The 23,247-nt window shown below is 45.3% G+C and overlaps 2 long non-coding RNA genes across 2 annotated transcripts; both read left to right on the forward strand.

Annotated features, from left to right (window-relative positions):
• The first annotated feature begins 10,287 nt into the window (after positions 1 to 10,287).
• Positions 10,288 to 14,841, forward strand: LOC307211625. Its single transcript, XR_013836548.1, has 3 exons — positions 10,288 to 10,626; positions 12,713 to 12,839; positions 14,637 to 14,841. It is a non-coding gene; the product is annotated as an uncharacterized lncRNA (long non-coding RNA).
• Positions 14,842 to 20,702: 5,861 nt separating this feature from the next.
• LOC307213296 lies at positions 20,703 to 23,027 on the forward strand. The gene is made up of 3 exons (XR_013837466.1): positions 20,703 to 20,789; positions 21,784 to 21,913; positions 22,791 to 23,027. It is a non-coding gene; the product is annotated as an uncharacterized lncRNA (long non-coding RNA).
• Positions 23,028 to 23,247: the final 220 nt, after the last annotated feature.

Below are 23,247 nucleotides of genomic sequence, written 5' to 3' on the forward strand. Positions count from 1 at the left end.
ATCTGCACATATCTCATGAAGTGGCTTAATTTGCATCTCCTCAGTTGCAAGGGGGAGAAGGGGGATTCTGTTCGCATTTAGGGGTGAAACTGCCTAATATGCACTCATCAGAACAATGTGTGGAACAAAACACAGCCATCCTTTGAAATTCACTCTGAATTTTGCATTGCAGTCTTCCAGCTGAGAAACACATACAAAAAATGGATATACTGGAATCTAGTGTGCATAAAAATGCATTTATCGGTGAAATAGTTAGATACATAAACTTTATTTGCATTAGCCAACGGCCATAGCAACATAAAACAAGCAATATATACAAATAAAATATATACAAATAAAAGGGACAGCAATTGGTAAAAATGGCAATCAAATGGCCCTTAATCTCATTGCACCCTCGATAAACCTAGCAACCTTTTCTGTTGTCTGATCATTTTGATCTGATAAAAGAAAGAACAATGTGGCCTCAGATGGGTGGCCTGGGATTGTAAGTAAGGGTGGGGTGACGATCTCATTCCTCAGATCTTCAGATGGTAAGTGAGAGTGGGGTAATGATCTCATTCCTCAGGTCTTTATAAAGGGGACAGGACAGGAGAACGTGAGCCACTGTTTCCAGATTGCCATCTCCACAGGGGCAGAGTCGTTTCTCAGATGGAATCTTTTGGTATCTGCCCTCAAGTACGGCAGAGGGCATCACATTCAATCTGGCCAGTGTGAAGTAGGCACGTCTGTATTTTGGGATAGTTAATTTATACAGATATGGTGCCAGGGAATCAAACTGAGAAGGGGTGGGGAAAGGCATACCAAGGACAGAATTTCTTTATAATGGCCAGTTTGTTCAGTTGCTCTAAGTCCTTCAGACGCTATCCAATTAGTAAAGGACATCTATGTACTGGGGTTTGGGGAACGTGCAGATTTATTTAAACTCAGTTGACAAATTTATCTATAAAAGGAAGACGATTAACTAAGAATTCTGTAATTGGTAAACAAACTTCTTAAACAAGAAAGAATCAGATCACACACTAGGCTATCCTGCCTCTTGTTAAGCTTAGGCCATTTTTTCAAGCATTTACTGTTCTGGACAGAACCTCTCGAGCAAATTACTACAAAGAAAATCTGCCACACCAATGGTGGAATGTGCTTCTACGCAGAATGCCCTAGTAATGCAAAGAAGATTGGAACATGCAGCGACAGCAGTAATCTTTGCTGCAAATATTGAGTAAGAGAACTGTAAGAAAATTCTATCCGTTTGACTAAACTGTGTTCTTTTTCCTTTATATTTCTATGTATATACAACACGAGAATCCAAATGGGCTTTGATACGGGAAAATTCGCAGCATACCTGCCACTATTTAGAATGCAGTATTGAGAGCAAAATTCAGTTTTCTGAGAAATTCAGCCTTTTCTGCCCCTTTTTGAAATCCTAGCCTAAAGATATGCTTGAAAGCAAGTGGGCAACACCCACTAAAAGTTATTTTGGCCGAGAACAAGCATTCATCTTTCCACAGCACTTTGGGGGCAAGGCTAGACAGTACAGTGGTACCTCGGGTTAAGAACTTAACTCGTTCTGGAGCTCTGTTCTTAACCTGAAACTGTTCTTAACCTGAGGTACCACTTTAGCTAATGGGGCCTCCCGCTGTCGCCACACCACCGGAGCACGATTTCTGTTCTCATCCTGAAGCAAAGTTCATAAACCGAGGTACTATTTCTGGGTTGGCAGAGTCTGTAACCTGAAGTTTCTGTAACCTGAAGCGTCTGTAACCTGAAGCATCTGTAACCCGAGGTACCACTGCACCAGAAAACACAGGCTTGCCAAACTATGCTACCTCCGACTCACGCCTGTTTCATCCAAACCCTCTATCCCTATACCAGCAAAAGCAAACCCTGCTTAGCACATTCCTTACACAGGTAGCTAGGAAGCTGCCTTATAACAAGTCAGGCCACTGACCCATTAATATTGTCCACACTGGCTGGCATCAGCTCCCCAAGGTACCAGGCTGGGGAAATTCCCAGCCCTCTACCTGGAGATGGTGGAGATTCAACCTGGAAGCCTCTTCATGCAAGCAGATCCTCGAGTTCCTCCTGCCCCAAAGGATAATTTCAGAAGAGATTGTAATTTAATCATGTTCCTTTCCCCCCCAAGGCCACATTCATGCCATCCATTCAAAGAACTAGGAGACCATTTGAAACAGTCATGGCTTCCCCCAAATAATTCTGGGACCTGTAGTTTGTTGAGGGAGCCGAGAGGTGTTCGGGGATCCCTCTTCCCCTCACTGAGTTGCAATTCCCAGAGCTCCCTGGGGGCAGGGATTGGTTGTTAAGCCATTCCAGGAACCATAGCTCTGTGGGGAAGAATAGGAGACTTCTAGCTATTCCCAGCACCCTGAAGAAGCTACAGCTCCCAGAATGCTCTGGAGAAAGCCATGACTGTTTGAAGTGGCATCACAGTGCTTTAAATTCTTGGTGTGTCTGGGGTCCCTGTTTTCCTCTTCACTGCGCCCTCCATCCCACCATGGAGGAAGAAACAAGATATGAATTAAATTTTAAAATGGATATATTCTCTCTCGCTACAAAAACAAAAGCAGCCTCTATTGGGAAGTTTTTAACGTTTGATGTTTTATTATGTTTTTATTTGTGCTGGGGCAACCCAGCCAGATGGGTGAGGTATAAATAATAAGATTGCTGTTACGCAATGGGTTTCTGAACTGAATCCAGAAAAGAAGAAGACATCTGCTGAAAACTCCTAGGCATTACCCGGGCACACATTGATGGATTCCTCGCATCCTGCTTTCTTTCCTCCAATAAAAACTTATTTTAGCATTTGGGGTGATTTGATTTTTTTCTTTTAAAGACTACTTTATGCTGCGGGTAGTGAAAGTACTGGTGAGATACTCCCTCGCAGGTTGTTTTATTCTGTCAGAATATTTCTCAGTATCTGAATTGTATTTTAATTGTAAATATAATTTTCGTCAGCCCAGGATGTGTACCCTAATGCTAAGGAATCCCAAAGTTATAGTTGAGAGCATGTGGGCAACACCCACTGAAAGTTGCTTTGCCCAAGAGCAAGGCTTCAGTGCCACGTCTAATTGACTCCTCTAACAAAAGCCAGCCATAACTATGCAATAGTTGCACTGAATGTTTGCCCATAAGAGGCATGATTTATGTAGAGGAGAGAGCCTAGATTGTCTCAATGCAGAAATCAGTCTGATGTCTTTAAGCACAAAGTGCACATAGCCTGAGTAACTGCATGTATTGCAAAATTAGCAACAAACTCTGCAGAGAGATTTTTGACAGAGAAGGCAGGACCTCTAGTGGCTATGTGTGCTATGTGTGCCCGTATTCTCTAAAGGGTTAGATGGAGGAATCATAGAATCATAGAATCATAGAGTTGGAAGAGACCACAAGGGCCATCGAGTCCAACCCCCTGCCAAGCAGGAAACACCATCAGAGCACTCCTGACATATGGTTGTCAAGCCTCTGCTTAAAGACCTCCAAAGAAGGAGACTCCACCACACTCCTTGGCAGCAAATTCCACTGTCAAACAGCTCTTACTGTCAGGAAGTTCTTCCTAATGTTTAGGTGGAATCTTCTTTCTTGTAGTTTGGAACCATTGCTCCGTGTCCGCTTCTCTGGAGCAGCAGAAAACAACCTTTCTCCCTCCTCTATGTGACATCCTTTTATATATTTGAACATGGCTATCATATCACCCCTTAACCTCCTCTTCTCCAGGCTAAACATGCCCAGCTCCCTTAGCCGTTCTTCATAAGGCATCGTTTCCAGGCCTTTGACCATTTTGGTTGCCCTCCTCTGGACACGTTCCAGTTTGTCAGTGTCCTTCTTGAACTGTGGTGCCCAGAACTGGACACAGTACTCCAGGTGAGGTCTGACCAGAGCAGAATACAGTGGCACTATTACTTCCCTTGATCTAGATGCTATACTCCTATTGATGCAGCCCAGAATTGCATTGGCTTTTTTAGCTGCCGCGTCACACTGTTGGCTCATGTCAAGTTTGTGGTCAACCAAGACTCCTAGATCCTTTTCACATGCACTGCTCTCAAGCCAGGTGTCACCCATCTTGTATTTGTGCCTCTCATTTTTTTTGCCCAAGTGCAATACTTTACATTTCTCCCTGTTAAAATTCATCTTGTTTGAATGGAGCTTGGCAGTTACTTTTTCTGTTGTTCTGCCTGATGTGCAGATATGTACCGTTTCAGAGCATGTATTTTTCCAAAACAGAGAAGAAGCAGAACTCATTATTATATGATCTCAATTACTTTCCAGCTATGGAGCTTTCATCTTTTCCATAGCACTTTGGGGACAAAGGCAAATAGTACCAGGAAAACACAGCTTTGCCAAACTCCCAGCACGTTTCCAATCACAATTCAAAGTGTTGGTGCTGACCTTTAAAGCCCTAAACGTCCTCGGCCCTGTATACCTGAAGGAGCGTCTCCACCCCCATCATTCATTCTGGACACTGAGATCCAGCGCCGAGGGCCTTCTGGCGGTTCCCTCATTGCGAGAAGTGAGGTTACAGGGAACCAGACAGAGGGCCTTCTTGGTAGTGGTGCCCACCCTGTGGAAACCCTCCCTTCAGATGTGAAGTAAATAAGTAGCTATCCTATCTTTAAAAGACATCTGAAGGCAGCCCTGTTCAGGGAAGTTTTTAATATTTACCGCTGTATTGTTTTTAATACTTGATTGGGAGCCGCCCAGAGTGGCTGGGGAAACTCAGCCAGATGGGCGGGGTATAAATAATAAATTATTATTATATAATAAGAATGAGAATAATTTATTATTTATAATATTTCCTGCCCATCGCAACTCTCCCATAAGTCAATGGTGGGTCGCTTGCAGGAGTTGCTGGGCGGAACAAGCTCCTTCTTCCAAACGATGACCCCTGAACTAGAGAAAGCAAACCCTGCTTAGCACATTTCTCACACAGTGACACTGGAAGGTGTGTTATAGCAAGTGAGACCATTTTCCATCGGACCATTGGTCCATCTAGTTCAATATTGCCTGCACTGACTGGCAACAGCTCTCCAGGGTTTCAAACAGGGTACTCTCCCAGCCCTAACTGGAGATGCTGGGGATTGAACCTGGCAGATTCTGCCTATAGTGCAGGTGCTCCACTACTAAGCTATAGCCCTTCTCTCACAGCCCTTATTGTCTGGATTTCCATCCGTTTTGAGCTTGCCCCTTCTGCCATGACAAGTGTCAAAAGTTCCCTAGAAAGAAGCAGTGTGTGTGTGTACTGTACTTTCTGTACTTAAGCTCAGAACGACAGAGCAAACCTTACTTTTCAGTACATTGAGGCCCAAAATGGGAAAGTCCATGCTTAAGAAAACAAAGAAGAGGCTTTGACGCTGCAGAGAACAGAGTTGCATACATTTAAATGTACCTGCACTTTTGCAGTCAGATGGGCAGGCTACAAATAATGAAATATTATTATTATTATTATTATTGTTCCCTTAACCTCTTCAGACCAAACAATTTTTTTAAAAAATCGTTCCAGTAACATCTTAGAGGCCAGCTAAGTTTGTTCTTGGTATGAGCTTTCGTGTGCATGCACACTTCTTCAGATACACTGAAACAGAAGTCACCAGAGCCTTATATATAGGGAGAGGGTGGGGAGGGGTATTACTCAGAAGGGTGGTGGGAATGAGTGATTGGCTAATAAGTGTGGTAAACCAGCTGACAACTGTTATTGACTGCAATTGGTCTTACAGGAAAAAGCAAGGGGTGAGATGGCCAAAATTAGCTTTATCATGTATAAGATGAAAAGCTTTATCATGTATGAGATAAGAATCCAATGTCTTTATTCAGACCAGGTCTCTCCATGGTTTTAAGTTATCACTTTAAGTTGCAATTCAGCATTTTTAAGTTGCAATTCAGCAACTTCTCTTTCCAGTCTATTTGTGAAATTCTTTTGTAATAAGACAGCTACTTTGAGATTTTGTATAGAATGTCCTGGGAGATTGAAGTGTTCTCCTGCTGCTTTCTCTTCAGCCCAGTTTAGCTGAAGGACCACCTTTGCTCTACATATGCCTATTTGACTGTTTTGATCTGCGGAAATGGCAATGTGACAATTGCAACAGACCAGTCATTCTGCACTTTCAAGGAATCATAAATAGGCGGGGGCTTAGGAGTGTAGGAGGTGCCCTGATGAAAGAACGATTACTTACAAGTAAAGAGCAGCTTCTGCAGATCAAAATGGAGAAGCGTGCATGTGCAAGAAAGATTATCCTTCAAGTTTTCAACGGACAAAACCCGGCTATGGCAGCCCTAATGACTGCATATGCTTTTGCCTTACGAAATACTGTTTCAGGGGTTCATGATTGTTTCTTATTTCCCTGAAGAAACCGACTTTCTAAAATTCGTTAGACTGCTTTCTGCAAAAGAACAGGCCTGCCTCTTTCCATGTACTCAACTCTGGTCTCTGCAGTTTCAAAACCCGTTCTTTGTTTTCCAAGCATGGATTGGAGTTTTCTACTTCAGGGTACTGAAAAACAATGGTATAGTTGTGTCACTCCAAGGTTTCAACACCTTCCAATGGATGCATGTAGCAAAGCTCTTGCTTAAGGTACAGAATGCTCTCTCTTCCCACCCCACCTAGACTGACACATTGGGAATGCTCAGCTCATCAGTAATACTGTTACAAAAGTGGCCAGCCAACCCCAACCTCTGCCAAGTGGTACCAAGATCCCGGGGGTTCCAGTGCAGAGAGGAGAAAAGCCGTGGTGCAGCTGCAGCTGCACAACTAGACACCTTCATCTGCCCCAGCTGCAACAAAACATGTCTCTCCTGCATCAGTCTCCACAGCCACAACAGGTGCTGCAACTGTCCATCAGCCTGACCTCACTCACAAAGGCACACTCCTCCATTGTCTTCCAAGACAGATAGATGCCAACTCAGTTCAACTCTGATCAGAGTGGAGGTATTTCCCCTGCCCTCTCTTCCACTCCACCCACCCATCCAGTTTTAGCCGTAATTCTTCCCAACAGTTAAAACCATAAAAATGCAACGTTCTGGCACATGTGAAGTTATCATTTGATGGGATCACTTTCTTTCATGGCCCCACAAACAAGCAGGTGGCATATTCATTAACCCCTTTGGAGCACAAAGGTGCCATTTTTCTCAGTCTAGAATCATAGCTCATGGGCTTGCTGATCAGAAAGTGGGTGGTTCGAATCCCCACGATGGGGTAAGCTCCCGTTGCTCTGTCCCAGCTCCTGCCAACGTAGCAGTTTGAAAGCACACCAGTTCAAGTAGATAAATAGGTACTGCTGCAGCGGGACGGTAAACGGCATTTCCATGTGCTGTGGCTTCCGTCACGGTGTCCCGTAGTGCCAGAAGCGGTTTAGTCCTGCTGGCCACATGACCCGGAAATCTGTCTGTGGACAAACACCGGCTCCCTCGGCCTAAAAGCAAGATGATAGCCACACCCCATAGTCGCCTTTGACTGGACATAACCATCCAGGGGTCCCTTGCCTTTATCTTTTTACCTTAATTCCCGATCACAACAACCTCAAGTGTGGTTACTTGATGCGCATTTGAAAACCTTTCCCTTGATTAGACTGCCCCACACCTTTTCCTCCGTGCAGCAAGTGGTGATTTTGTGTCAAGGCCCCGTGACCACCCCCATTCCCTAAGGCTTCAATAACTATACAGGACACAGAATATTGGTTTTATGGGATCAAATAACAACTTTATTGTTAAATATGTGAAGGTTTGGCCACAGGGATTGGGATAAGCAGCCGTGTATGTCATTCCTGGGACGCAGGTGGCACTGTGGCTTAAACCACACTGCCTAGGACTTGCCGATCAGAAGGTCAACGGTTCGAATCCCCACGATGGAGTGAGCTCCCGTTGCTCGGTCCCTGCTCCTGCCAACCTAGCAGTTTGAAAGCACGTCAAAGTGCAAGTAGATAAATAGGTACCACTCTGGTGGGAAGGTAAACGGCGTTTCCGTGCACTGCTCTGGTTCACCAGAAGCGGCTTAGTCATGCTGGCCGCATGACCCAGAAGCTGTACGCCATCTCCCTCGGCCAATAAAGTGAGATGAGCGCCGCAACCCCAGAGTCGGCCACAACTGGACCTCATGGTCAGGGATCCCTTTTCCTTTACTATGTCATTCCAGCCCATCTGCTGGCAGTGACACTAAGGGTAAAGCCAACTGGAAGGTATGCCCTATGACCTACATAAAATCAGGGTGTCCCCTAAGAGTTCCCGAGTGGTCTGGCCCTGGCCCCCATCTGGGCGTCAGACAGGAGTCACTCCTTCCGGATCCTTTGAGCAGGATACCATTACCCAAAGAGTGGCAGGCAGAGGCTACAACCTCCCCTCCAACCATGATCTAAGCTTACCTCAAAGAGGCCAAATGTCCAAGCAAGCCCGGAACTCCATTGGGCAGTTGGTCCCGTGCCCAGGGGACCACCCTGAAAGTCCTGCGGCCATTGGCCAATCTCACGGCAAGCAGACGATCCAGTCTCTGATTGGTTGCCAGTTCACAGGGGAGGTCCCAGGGCCCTCCTGCAAATTCATCCACCAAAGAATGTGAACAGACTTGTGAAATTGGTATCTGCCTAACCCTAACACCCTTGGGCCTTTTAATGAGGGTGAAAGAGGAGAGCGCAAAATATGGTCTGAAGCTCAACATCAAAAAAACGAAGATCATGGCCACTGGGCCCATCACCTCCTGGCAAATAGAAGGGGAAGAAATGGAGGCAGTGAGAGATTTTACTTTCTTGGGCTCCATGATCACTGCAGATGGTGACAGCAGTCACGAAATTAAAAGACGCCTGCTCCTTGGGAGAAAGGCGATGGCAAACATAGACAGCATCTTAAAAAGCAGAGACATCACCTTGCCAACAAAGGTCCATATAGTTAAAGCTATGGTTTTCCCAGTACTGATGTATGGAAGTGAGAGCTGGACCATAAAGAAGGTTGATCGTCAAAGAATTGATGCTTTTGAATTATGGTGCTGGAGGAGACTCTTGAGAGTCCCATGGACTGCAAGAAGATCAAACCTATCCATTCTGAAGGAAATCAGCCCTGAGTGCTCACTGGAAGGACAGATCCTGAAGCTGAGGCTCCAATACTTTGGTCACCTCATGAGAAGAGTAGACTCCCTGGAAAAGACCCTGATGTTGGGAAAGATTGAGGGCACAAGGAGAAGGGGACGACAGAGGACGAGATGGTTGGACAGTGTTCTCGAAGCTACAAACATGAGTCTGACCAAACTGCGGGAGGCAGTGGAAGACAGGAGTGCCTGCCGTGCTCTGGTCCATGGGGTCATGAAGAGTCGGACACGACTAAACGACTCAACAACAACAACACCCTTGGGCAGGTTTGAATATATACACCCACACACCCATTTCCAAAATTCTTTCCCTCTGTTTTCCAATGGCCACACCATGAGGTAATGCAGAGCCATTATGTTCAGAAAGAAACCAGTTTCTCAAGAAGTGCTTTCCAGGAACAAAAAAATAAATCTGCAACAGATCTAAGACTCCGTGTGGGCTACATAGATACTGATAGGACTCAGTCTCCATTAATTTGGGATGCTTTTCCGCTTGTCACCCACTGTGAAGTCTTAAAAGCAAATGTTTTCCCTCTCCTATTCAAATTCCCTTCATTCTGGAAGGAGATGGGCATTTTACAAGGAAAGGGGAGCACCTAGTGGAGTGAGTTTGAGTTGCAATGCTTAAATGCTGAAGCAAAGGCAAAGCACAATTATCATGATGGCTTTTTTATAATGCAGATGTCATGGCCTAGTTGGAAGCAGAGGCATGGTGGGAGGAACTAACTGGGGGACCCCCAAGGGAAGAAGGCTCAGAGCCCAGGGAATTGGTGATGGGGCAATGATGGTCAGAGTGGTCAGAGGGAGAAGAGGGAGCCGAGTGGGAAGTGACAGAAGCTGAAATGTCTGTGTGAGAGAATCAGAGGCAGAAGCTAAAGTAGGAGAGGAGGGAGACCAAGAAGCTGGTGAAGAGCCAGGGTATCTCTCTCTCCTCCCCAATTGTCTCCCAGAACCAGAAGAGGCATGAAAAGGGCGAATGAGAGGTTGGCGATGTACAGGCACAGTCTCTGGTTGCTTGGAAAAAACCCTGGAGAGCAGAGGACTTAGGCAGCTGTGGGGAGTTGAGGACCTTCAGTCTCAGCAACTGCTTCATGGAGGCGAGACCTACCAGAGATGAGTTGCTATGCACCTGGAATACTGTGTCAAATTCTGGGCAGCAGGGTTTGAACGCATCCTGCAAGAATACTGACAGCATTGAGGTGTCTCTGGTTTCCTTGCCTGGTAAATTTGGCAACACCTCTTCCTTTGAGTCTCCAAGATCATTCAAGGTTTCCTGCAAGCCCCTTCTAAGCTAAGAGAGAGCATGGTTAGGCTTTCAAAACCCTTCCTGCCATCTTCTGTTAACTGATTGCCCAGGCTTTCACAATTTCCCCGGAGGCTTATAAATGCAGACCTTTGGAAGGACTCTGAGTGTCCCCACCATTGTTGTCACTCTCCTCCACTGCAGCCGTGCTGGTTTCTCACACAGAAGGAGTCAACCTTCTGGGGCGTCATGAAACTCCTCCATCTCATCTTCTCTGCCCTCTTGACCTTAGCTCTGGCTTCTCCAGGTAAGGAATAAGTGGACCTGTGCAACAGCTAGAAAACTTAAATGCAAACTCTAAAGCAGAGATCATGGGGAATATGTGGACATCCAGCTCCTGCTAGACTCCAGTGCTCATCATCCCTGACCATTAGGGATGGACAAATTGGTCAATTTCAGTTTCCCATTTTTCCCACCAATCTTCAGTTCAATTTTTCGTATCAGCTTTGCAAATTGATTTTTTTTTTAATGTCCTCATGAAAATTCCACAGCGCTTTAATGCCATTTTCTCCTAATGCACATATTTTTGATTAAGCTAGTACAATATATGATTGATTGATTGATTGATTCATTCATTCATTCATTCATTCCCACCCCACCCATCTGGCTGGGTTTCCCCAACCACTCTGGGCGGTTTCCAACAAAGATTGAAAATACATTAAAACATCAGTCATTAAAAACTTCCCTAAACAGGGCTGCCTTCAGATGACTTCTAAACGTCAAATAGTTGTTACCGTAATTTCTTTAACATCTGATGGGAGGGCGTTCCACAGGGCAGGCACCACTACCAAAAAGGTCCTCTGCCTGGTTCCCTGTAACTTTGCTTCTCACAGTGAGGGAACTGCCAGAAGACCCTCGGAGCTGGACCTCAGTGTCTGGGCAGAACGGTGGGGGTGGAGATGCTCCTTCAGGTATACTGGGCTGAGGCCGTTTAGGGCTTGAAAGGTCGGCACCAACACTTTGAATTGTGCTTGGAAACGTACTGGGAGCTAATGTAGGTCTTTCAAGACTGGTGTTTTGTGTTTTCGGCAGTCGCTCCCAGTCACCAGTCTAGCTGCGAGGTATTGAGGTTGTATCGCTCTGGCCTTGCAGTGCTTAAATGAATTTCTTCTTTGACTGGCGGTTGGAGTCTAGTAGTGTGAAATGCCGGATGAGCCCCCTAGATGATTGAGAGGCTAAAAGCAGTCATGCTAAATCATTGGGGAAATATTGGGTTCAATACACCAACACTCTGTGGGTTCTGCCTGGACAGCCCATAAAACCCAGACTCCAACTGTCAGTCATAGGAGATATTTATTTAGGTGTAGCAAGGCCATGGCAACACAACCTCAACTAGCAAGTTTCAGGTTGTCCAGGGTAGCCTTGAAAGGCTAATGCACCAAAATTTTCAGACCCTCCAAGTGTCCCTGTTTTCCAGAAACAGTTCTGGATTTACAGAAACCTTCATGGTTTCTGATTTGATCCCAAAATGTCCCGCTTTTCCTTAGGATGTCCCTATTTCCATTGGAGAAGTGTTGGAGGGTATGGAGTTATACAACCCCTGAGCCAAGGAGATATGTAATTATACAACCTTTAGAAGACATCTGAAGGCAGCCCTGTATAGGGAAGTTTTTCAATGTTTAATGTTTTATTCTGTTTTCATATATGTTGGAAGCTGCCCAGAGTGGCTAGGGCAAGCCAGTCAGATGGACGGGGTATGAATAATAAAATTATTATTACTTTCATTATGGAATAGGACACCCCTATTTTCGTCGGAGAAATGTTGGAGGGTATGAACTTTCTTTCAATAAAAGCGAATGGGGAAATTTCTACTCGTCACAGCCCTGTGACTATACAGCAGGACATTCCAACCTTCAGCATCACTGGAAGGCCTAGACAAGAATTTCAAAAATAATGGGGGAAAGGCAGAGAATACTTTACCAAACAGTGCCCCCAAGTATACACCTGGACTTGTTTCGATTAATTTCTATAGGAAACTTTGAGGTTTTTTAAGTCATAATTAGGAGAAATTGTAATAATAACATATAAAAGAAACAGTATACAAGAAGTAAATAAGGAGGCCATTTACAGGATAAAGGAAGTCTTTTATTTTCATGTTATGTTTTCTTTGTGTAAGGGGATAGGAGTTTAATTTTGATAATCAAATTGTCAATGGTGGTGGGTTTGTTTGTTTGTTTGTTTGTTTGTATGAGTTGTTATGGACTATGTTTAAATAAAGAAAGAAAAGAAGAAGAAGAAAGGAAGTCCGTGAGTTCTTATGTTATGAGAGACGGAGAAAAACTTTTCTCTCTCTTGGTGAATTTCTACCATGTCGCCTCTTTCCATTTCTGTAGGTCTCGCCAATGTGCCTGATGAAAACCTTAGATGCATACTTAATGGAGGCCACTGCAATTATAGCTATTGCCGCCGTCCAATGAGACAAATCGGAATATGCAAAAATGGCAGCAGATGCTGTAAATGGTAAGAAAGAAAATTCTGCCAGGGTGGCATTTAAGCTCAACCAGGACAGATTCCATGCGAGGCTTTTAAAAGAGAGGTTTAGGTGCCCACTGCAGTTGTCCTGGTTCCATAATAGGAAGAGTTTGAAAGCAAAATGGTGGCATAGTACCAGCTCCTCATCCAGGCAAATTCTTTTCTTTCTTTTTCTAAGAATATATTTTATTGCATTTCCACACATAATTAACATAATTTAAAATAACAATAGCAGCTGGTCTGTCATTCCTTGGGACGAAAGTATAACAGCAATTTAGCATTAGAGCAAGCATGGCCAAAGTCCGACCCAGGGGCCTAATTTGTGCTGCTGGTTGGTTTAATCTGTTGCAAGAATATAGGGGATACCTGTGGCCCACTCAAATTGTGTCCAAGAATTGACAGACGCAGCAGTGGAGAAAAAGAAGGCTATGTTTATTGCTGAGCAATAACGACCCAGTGGAATCGTTTCCAGAGCCTGGGCACCAAAACCCTTGTGCGGTGGGGTTTTATACCTGAGTACAAACAGCCTAAACATGACATAATCGTATATTGCAGAAAAAAATCAAACCAATGAGCGTGCACAAGCTTTTCCCCTGACCATGTAAAGAATGCTTCTGCTTCTCCTCAGATGGTACGTCAACTTGCCCTTTATCCTAATTTACAGCAATAAAAAGGAAAAGAAACCTATTTAACCGTTGACACTTGAATAACCCTCCTTTACCATCTGCTACCGACTTAGAACATTGTGGCTGGCTATTTTTTCCTGTTCCCTAACTCAGCCGCTGAGGAGCTGTCTGGGGAGGAAAATGCCAACACATCAGATTTATTATTTCCTTCAAGTACAATATCAAGGCAGTGAGGGAGAAATAGATCAGAGGGCAACTTTGGATTTTTTTAAGATCTAAGCATTTAGCTCTGCTGAAGCCTTAGTGATTCAAAAATCATTTGGATACATGGATATATAAAAATCATCATTAGGATATATGGTTATATATGGATATATGATTATATAGAAATCATAAGGGTAAAATTCTTCCAGGTAGTCTTGTCACAAATCCAGCTCCTGTGGCAGTTTATTTCCTGGAAATCCCCCCAAAAGTTCAACAACTTCAATCCTAAAAATGGTCAATCACTTCGGTCGGCCCTCAGGCAAGTTCACTTCATCAAATCAGGCCCTCTTTGAAAAAATTTGGACACCCCTGCATTACAGCCATTACTTAGAACAAGTTGACTGTGCATATTAAAGGCTCTATTCCAATAAATCTCTCTAGATGTTTCCATGGGTCTGAGGAGGTTGTCCTGACAGATCATCTCATCTCAATAGGGTGCCAGAAGGTGGTTGGGGAAATGATGGAAAAGCTAAGCTGACATTTTTGTCCTTCATAGTGCGCATAATAAAAATGCTCTCTCAGACTCATTGGGACTCTGTCTGGTAATGCATTGCTGAATGAAGTCTGTGAAGTCTGTGTGTGAGCCTCCTCCATATTGCACCTGCAAGGGACATTTCTCCCACAATGCCATGGGTGCTGCCTTTTACATGGTCAATCATAGAACTGCAGAGTTTGAAGGGACTCATCTAGTCTGCAATGCAGGAATATACAGCTGTCCTATATCAAGCCTGAGACCTTGGTCTTGTCAGCAGCATGCTGTAACCAACTGAGCTCAGCTTTCAGTGATGGAGCAATTCCCCCTTTGGCTTTCTTAATCTGACTTCGTTCTTTTTCTGGGAAGATGTTCAAACGGTCATATTGTTGTTGCTGTTCTTGTTATCCTATCTAAACACAGGTTTTTGGGCTGAATGCCCAGCTGAGGGTTTGGAAACTGAGAAGCTGCATCTCCATAACTCGCCATTGACACCAGATGCTCCTTCTTCGACATCAGTCTTCGTGGGCCTTCATCAAGCTCTGACATTCCTCCTCTGCAGCATTTTGCAGATTCAAAAGGAGATTGCTTCTCACTTTCAATAAAATAAGGTTGCATAGAAATCACATTTGGTTTGGTTTGCTTCTTCTTTCCTTTAAATGGTTTTGCATCCTGCCTTTCTCTCAACATGGGGTTGTGGAGGATGGAAAACCAAGGTAGGGGGAATGGAATGGAGTTCCTGGAATCCTGAACAGAAGCCTGTTAACAAAGTCATTTAAATAACAGAGGTGGAGTCAAGAGCCCTGATAACACTTTACTAAAGAAACTGAACAAAAGCATTACTTAATTTGAGGAGAAAGGGACAGAAAGGTTTCATCTTTATTATTTCAGGCCTTGTACATAGCAGGGAGACATACAGCCAATTATAATGAGGAAAAACTCCCCCAATCTTTGGGGAAGATCATGCCACTCTGCCTGACTGCTAAGCAACACCTCCTTTCTTCCTTTTGGCTAGTTGACTTTAACACTAGCAGAATTAACTCTTAACTTACAAACTGAATGATCCCTGATGGTGCACTTCCAACACAGCCCTCCACACTGCAACATATTTTTTGTGATTTATGTTACTATGGTTGGTTGGCTGGCTGGCTGGCTGGCTGGCTGGCTGGCTGGTTTATTAAATTTGCTAGTTACATTATCTTGCCCAGAGCAACCCAAAGCAACTTACAAACAAAGAGCCCACATTGAAACCAAGAGGAAAAAGAAATACATTAAAAACATCCCACTCACTTCTAAAAGGACACAGGTAGTTAAAGGCCAAAGGCCTGGTTATAGGGGAACGTTTCCACCTGTCGCCTTGAGATAGGTCATGATGGTGCCAAGCGAGCCTCCTTGGGGAGAGCATTCCACAAAGAGGGAGCCACCACAAAAAAGGCCCATTCTCATGTTGCCAACTTCCAGACCTCTTGTGGAAGAGGCACACAAAGAAGATCCTCAGATAATGATCTCAGGGTTCAGGTGGGTTCATATGGAGAGAGGTGATCCTTGAAGTATTGCAGTGCTGAGCCATCCAAGGCTTTATAGGTCAAAACCAGCACTTTGAATTGGGTCCAAAATCTAACTGGCAGCCAGTGCAGTCCAGCCATGATTGGTGTAATTCTTCTTTCTTCCTTGGCGATCACTCGCAGTCAAGTAAGATCGTCTTCCATAAACATGGTAATAACAGTGAATCTGTATGTGACTGTGGAGGCCAATTCTGGATCAACATGTCCTTCCACAGTGGGGACATTGGTTTCCAGGTGGGAGTTGATCACGGTGTGGATTTGCCAAGCGTGCCTTCCTCTTGGCTCATTTCTCCCTTGCGTCCTGAGTTTGAGCGTCTTCAAAGCCCACAACACCTTTGGTAAAGGCTGTTCCCCAATTGGAGTGCTCTCAGGCAGTGTTTCCCAGTTGTCGGTGTTTATACTACATTTTTTTTTAATTTGCCTTGAGAGAGTCTTTGAACCTCTTTTGTTGACCACCAGCATTACGCTTTCCATTTTTAAGTTCGGAAGAGAGTAGTTGCTTTGGAAGACGATAATCAGGCATCTGAACAACATGACCAGTCCAATGAAGCTGATTGGTATAATATATCCCACCTGTCTAAATTCTACTGCACTTCTGCCCTCGTATTTATGGGACCACCTCTCCTGGTATGTCCTGCAGAGGACCTTAAGGTCCATGAATAACCATAGTTTAGAGGTCCCAGGCCCTAAGGAAGTCAGACTATCCTCCACCAGGGCCAGGGCCTTCTCAGTGATGGCTCCAACCTGGTGGAATGCTCTGTCCCATGAGACTAGGGCCCTTCAGGATTTAACCTCCTTCCACCAGGCCTGTAAGACAGAGCTATTCCGCCTGGCCTTTAATTTGAATCCAGCCTGATCTTTTATTTCCCTTCTCTTCCCTCCCCCTCCCCTTTTATGAAGCTCACCCTCTCTGAGACCCCACAGCTAATTTTCCCCTGGCCTCCTCACTGGCCCAAGTAGGACTAATTCAGCCAGCTAGCCCTGGTGACTATCTAATACTTATTGGATGGATTTCCCCCAAATTGATTTTTGAACTTTGAATTTTATTGTTATTCATTCCTTTATACTATATTTTATGCTGTTTCTATGTTGTATTACAATTAAGTGTTTTAAATTTGTTGTTAGCCACCCTGAGTCCGGTTTTCTGAACCGGGAAGGACGGGGTATAAATAAAAAAATACTTATTACAAGATTTGATGTAGTAGCACTGAGCTCAGGGAACTGCGAAGCCAGGTTTGTAGGAAGGGAGTTCGGCTGGTGAGAGAGAGCTAAGGATTGTAAGCCAGGGAAGGGAACAGATAGAGATGCAACAAAAAAAATGCCATATCTGTGAAATGAAGCTGTGAAACAGCAGGAAATTCATTTATCTCTTAACTGGCTGCAGCTTTCCCCTAAAATTTCAATGGCCAGAGAACCCCAGGAGAAGAGTGTTGTTAGATCTGGTGCTGTGGGTTAAACCACAGAGCCTAGGACTTCTCGATCGGAAGGTCGGCGGTTCGAATCCCCGTGACGGGGTGAGCTCCCGTTGCTTGGTCCCAGCTCCTGCCAACCTAGCAGTTCGAAAGCACGTCAAAGTGCAAGTAGATAAATAGTATCTCCAGTGGGAAGGTAAACGGCGTTTCCGTGCGCTGCTCTGGTTCGCCAGAAGTGGCTTAGTCATGCAGGCCACATAACCCGGAAGCTGTACGCCGGCTCCTTCGGCCAATAAAGTGAGATGAGCGCCGCAACCCCAGAATCGGTCACGACTGGACCTAATGGTCAGGGGTCCCTTTACCTTTACCTAAGACCTTGAAAGGAAGACCCTGCCGGTTGTAACTTCATCTCTCAGTGCAGCATGTCTACATACCAACCCAGATCTAAAAGGCAATCCATCCAGCTTAATTTCACAGGCATAAACCAGCCAGTTCACTGACCAGGTCTTACATGAGGAATGTGCTTCCCTTGAAAAGCAGGACATTGCCATCTGGCGGACATTAGGATAACTGCAAAAAGGACAGCATGTTTAGGAAGAACTTGGCAGGATTTTATTTACAGCATTTTATTGCTTTTTCACATGTAATGAACAGAATTTAAAGTATAATAAACAAAAATAACAGCCAGGCTGTCCCTTCTTCTTGGAAAAAAGCATGTTGTTGTTGTTCAGTCATTTAGTCATGTCCGACTCTTCGTGACCCCATGGACCAGAGCACTCCAGGCACTCCTGTCTTCCACTGCTTCCAGCAGTTTGGTCATGTTCCTAGCTTTGAGAACACTGTCCAACCATCTCGTCCTGTGTCGTCCCCTTCTCCTTGTGCCCTCCATCTTTCCCAACATCAGGGTCTTTTCCAGGGAGTCTTCTCTTCTCATGAGGTGGCCAGAGTATTGGAGCCTCAGCTTCAGGATCTGTCCTTCCAGTGAGCAATCAGGGCTGATTTCCTTAAGAATGGAGAGGTTTGATCTTCTTGCAGTCCATGGGACTCTCAAGAATCTCCTTCAGCACCATAATTCAAAAGCATCAATTCTTCGGCAATCAGCCTTCTTTATGGTCCAGCTCTCACTTCCATACATCACTACTGGGAAAACCATAGCTTTAACTATATGGACCTTTCTCCGCAACGTGATGTCTCTGCACAGGTAAGGTCACACCCGCCTCTGGTCACATGTAAAGAAAGTTTGTCCCAGCACAGGAAGGAAACAGGAAGTTTATCTAGTGGCTGGACAAACATCCCTCTTCATGTCTAAACATGTCCACTCTAGGAATGTTGTATTTGACTGCTCTGTGTTCCACACCCCACATATGTCAGGTGTTGTAGAAGGATAAAAGACTCATCTTGACTCTGGCCACCCTGACCTGGCAGGTTATTTTCTCAGCCAGAGTAACAGACCACCATGGGCCTATTGACAAGCCTGTTGCAGAACACTAATATTTAGCAATTCCCAGTGTTTATTTCTTAAAAAATGTTTAGAGGTACTCTCATTTCCCTACTCCAGAGCCAGTGTAGTGTAGTGGTTAAGAGCGGTGGACTCGTAATCTGGGGAACCGGGTTCGCGTCTCCACTCCTCCACATGCAGCTGCTGGGTGACCTTGGGTTAGTCACACTTCTTTGAAGTCTCTCAGCCCCACTCACCTCACAGAGTGTTTGTTGTGGGGGAGGAAGGGAAAGGAGACTGTTAGCCGCTTTGAGACTCCTTAAAGGGAGTGAAAGGTGGGATATCAAATCCAAACTCCTCTTCTTCTTCTTCTACTCATATTGAACTTCTGCCCCTCAATGAGGCCAAACTTAGATTCACAAAATGTTTAGGGGTATGCATACCCCTGCACCCCACCCCACCCCCCCAGAAAAAAGCACTGGCAATTTCTAAAGGAGCAGCTACCAGCAAAAGTGACATCTCCCTGAATTGATGTGGAAAGCCAAACTTTAGACTGGCAAAGTGGGGGAGAGATATCGTTTTGTTGTTTTGGTTTAACTGTTTACTGTGTTTTATCTTGTATTTTAATCTGTGAACTGCCCTGAGATCTTTTGATGGGCAGTATAATAATAATAATTGTCAGGGGCTCAGGAGCAGAGGCACAGGGAAGAGAGGAGATGGAGAGCGAAGGGGAAGAATCCGAGGCGAGCGTAGGGGAAGAGGACAGTGGACCGAGGGATTCCATGAGCCTCTCCAGCGAATCGGAAGATTCACAGAAGGGGGCGCCAGTGGCCAGGTGTAGGGGGTTCCCAAGGGGAACGCCCCAGGAGCAAGGGGGCAGCAGGGACTCCCAGAGCAGTAGTTGGAAATCAGGACCAGCTTCCCCACCAGAGCAGAGTGGGGGGGAAGAGTCCCAAGGATCGGGGCCAGTGCATTCCCCACCAGGGAGAGAAAATGAGGCAGGGATGACCATGCCTCCATCAGAAAGTCGGACAACGGAGGGGAGGTCAGATCCAGCCAGTATCCCGGAAGAGGGAAGCAGTGACCGAAGTAGTGTAACGGTTAGGAGAAAGGTCACTGGGTTGGCGCGAGAGGCAAGTTCAAATGTACAGGAGCGCGGGACAGCAGAGAATGAGGATTGGGAACCGGGTCCTAAAGCCCGCAGGAGGCAGGGGGAGGAGCTAAGCGACTCAGCGTCGGAAGAGTCCAGAAAGGGCAATGCCCCAGCGGGCAGGAGGACCCAGAGGAGGAGAGAGCAGCAGAAAAGGTGGAGCAGGGCTAGGATCTTAAACTGGTGTCAGAGGGGAGGAGACTCAGACGGGACTTCGCCGATCTAGGGTTTAAGATGTAGGGCTGCGCGCTGCGGCTTTGAAATGGAAATTGAACTTCAATAAAGACTTTTGTACATTACGACAGCCTAGCGTTGGTCCTCTGTGAGCTGGGACCTAGAGGCAGCTCTGATAATAATAATAATAATAATAATAATAATAATAATAATAACAACAACAACAACAACAACAACAACAACAACAACAACAACAATAATAATAATAACCAAGAATTGACAGATTCAGCCATTCCTAGAAGGGAGTAGTTGGTGCCAAGTGACTGGAACTGGAAGCTTAAGACCAACAGTCCGTGCAAGAGACATGCTTCATTTTATTTTATTTTTGTTACTCTCCTGGAGCTTGCCAACCGCTCTCCCTCAGGCATGTTGCCACGGACCTTTGCGGTTTTCCTCTTGCCTCTTCTGAGCTCAGAGGGGGAACAACCTGCCTTTGAAATCCTCCAGTTCCCTATGTAACAAATGCAATAATACGTTGAGCTGACCACACTGCCATAGTTTCAGTTTGCATCCCACGTGCTTTCAACAGACGAGCGTGTCACAATCCCCAAGGACTGGCTATCCCTTTCACCTCTGGACTGAGTACAGAAAAGGTGTCATTTTAGAAAAAGGATTCAGCGTAACACTACCAACAGGAGCAGCACCACTGTTGTTGTTTTTGTCTTGCTCTGTTTCAACCCTGCTGGGGGTGTTTTCCACAACCAACCTACTTTAAGATCATGAAGCTCCTTCATTTCCTTCTTGCTGCCCTCTTGATTATGGTGCTGCCTTCTCCAGGTAAGGGATAAACTGAGCTGGTCAATAAACCTCAAGGTAAAGGGATCCCTGACCATTAGGTCCAGTCGTGACTGACTCTGGCGCTGCTGCACTCATCACGCTTTATTGGCCAAGGGAGCCGGCGTACAGCTTCCGGGTCACGTGGCCAGCATGATTAAGTCACTTCTGGCGAACCGGAGCTGCGCACGGAAATGCCGTTTACCTTCCCGCCAGAGCGGTACCTATTTATCTCTCAGGTTTATTGAGGGAAGTGGGGTCAGCAGCTGTGTGTGTGTTTGTGTTGGCCTGGATTGTTTTGAGAAAACTAGGAATGTTACGGTGCTATGTTGTTGTTGTTTCATCGTTTAGTCGTGTCCGACTCTTCGTGACCCCACAGACCACAGCATGCCAGGCACTCCTGTCTTCCACTGCCTCCCGCAGTTTGGTCAGGCTCATGTTTGTAGCTTCGAGAACACTGTCCCACCATCTCATCCTCTGTCATCCCCTTCTCCTTGTGCCCTCCATCTTTCCCAGCATCAGGGTCTTTTCCAGGGAGTCTTCTCTTTTCTTGAGGTGGCTAAAGTACTGGAGCCTCAGCTTCACGATCTGTCCTTCCAGTGAACACTCGGGGCTGATTTCCTTCAGAATGGAGAGGTTTGATCTTCTTGCAGTCCATGGGACTCTCAAGAGTCTCCAGCACCATAATTCAAAAGCATCAATTCTTCGGCGATCAGCCTTCTTTATGGTCCAGCTCTCACTTCCATACATCACTACTGGGAAAACCATAGCTTTAACTATATGGGCTTTTGTTGGCAAGGTGGTGTCTCTACTTTTTAAGATGCTGTCTAGGTTTGTCACTGCTTTTCTCCCAAGAAGCAGGCGTCTTTTAATTTCGTGACTGCTGTCATCAAGCTCACATACATAATGGGCCAAGCACAGCCACGTACTTACTGCAACTTGGGGGGCAAGCTTGCTGTGAATGGAATAACCTGTGACTCTCTTTCCTTTCAAATAGGATCCGCCACTGCTCCAAGCTCTGATCTTGAATGTCAGCAGCAAAAAGGCCTGTGTTTTCCTGGCCGTTGTAGCCGCCCGTGGAGATCCATAGGGACGTGCAATGTGGTATTGCACCATTGTTGCAAGAGGTGAGAGGGAAATTCGGGAGGATGTAAACAGAGAAGCCTGCATACGTCTTTCCTTCATATGTTCAATGACGTTTCCAAAAGATTCATAGATTGAAAAGGGTCATGGAGCCCAACCTTCTGCAAGTCTCTCAGTGGTCAATACCTTAACATATACAACATGTTAATGTGTGTATATGCCCAGATAAATAGGGTGTTGTTTTTTCTCCTTCCAGTGCAGATTTTATTTATTTTCTTTCTTTCTTTCTTAAATTTATATACCGCCCTTTCATCCAAAGACCTCAGGGTGGTTCACAGACAAGGTAAGTAAAGGTAAAGGGACCCCTGACCATTAGGTCCAGTCGTGTCCGACTCTGGGGTTGCGGCGCTCATCTCACTTTACTGGCCGAGGGAGCCGGCATACAGCTTCCGGGTCATGTGGCCAGCATTACTAAGCCGCTTCTGGCGAACCAGAGCAGTGCACAGAAACGCCGTTTACCTTCCCACCGGAGTGGTACCTATTTATCTACTTGCACTTTGACGTGCTTTCAAACTGCTAGGTTGGCAGGAGCAGGGACCGAGCAACGGGAGCTCACCCCGTCACGGGGATTCAAACCGCCAACCTTCTGATCGGCAAGTCCTAGGCTCTGTGGTTTAACCCACAGCGCCACCCGCACAGACAAGGTAAAGCACAGTAAATAATTAAACGAAAACAACAAGACACACACCCCTTCCCACAGATACAGTAGACCCTCGGGTTACGTTACTCACGAGTAATGTATACTTCGGGTTGCAAAAGCGGCAAACCCAAAAGAAATGTGTGCGAATTTTAGCATCCACGCTGAGTGTTGAAGGCAGAGTGCCTTCAGTAACATTCCAACATTATTCTTTTGTTTACCAGAAAGAGGCATTTGCATTCTCAGGAAAGAACGCAGAAATAAATAATTACCCGGAAGACGTATCATCACGTGATCCTCTGGAACCATTGGATTCTGGGACAGCACCGATATCAAAGTAAGCATCATCCTGTCACACAAACAGAAGAGACACCTTGCTTCGAAGATACAAAAAGAAACAGCTTTTTCACTTCCAGTAAGACCAGGTTTCATCGATACGTTATAAGGATAACTTTGTGTATCTTTGTATGAAAATATCTGCTGTCTGAATTATTAGAAATCTCCCAGCCCATTTAATTATCATTTATTCCAACAAAGGTATCTTTTCAATCCGCAACTCTTTTTGCCTGTTTTATTTTAATAGGATGAGTTGTGTAGTGGAGTTTCTTCCTATATTTCTAATTAAACACTTATGTAATTCTACTACAGTGGTACCTCGGTTTACGAACTTAATCCATTCCA

The sequence above is a fragment of the Podarcis cretensis genome (assembly GCF_951804945.1).
Source record: "Podarcis cretensis genome assembly, chromosome: 3".
NCBI lineage: Eukaryota > Metazoa > Chordata > Lepidosauria > Squamata > Lacertidae > Podarcis > Podarcis cretensis.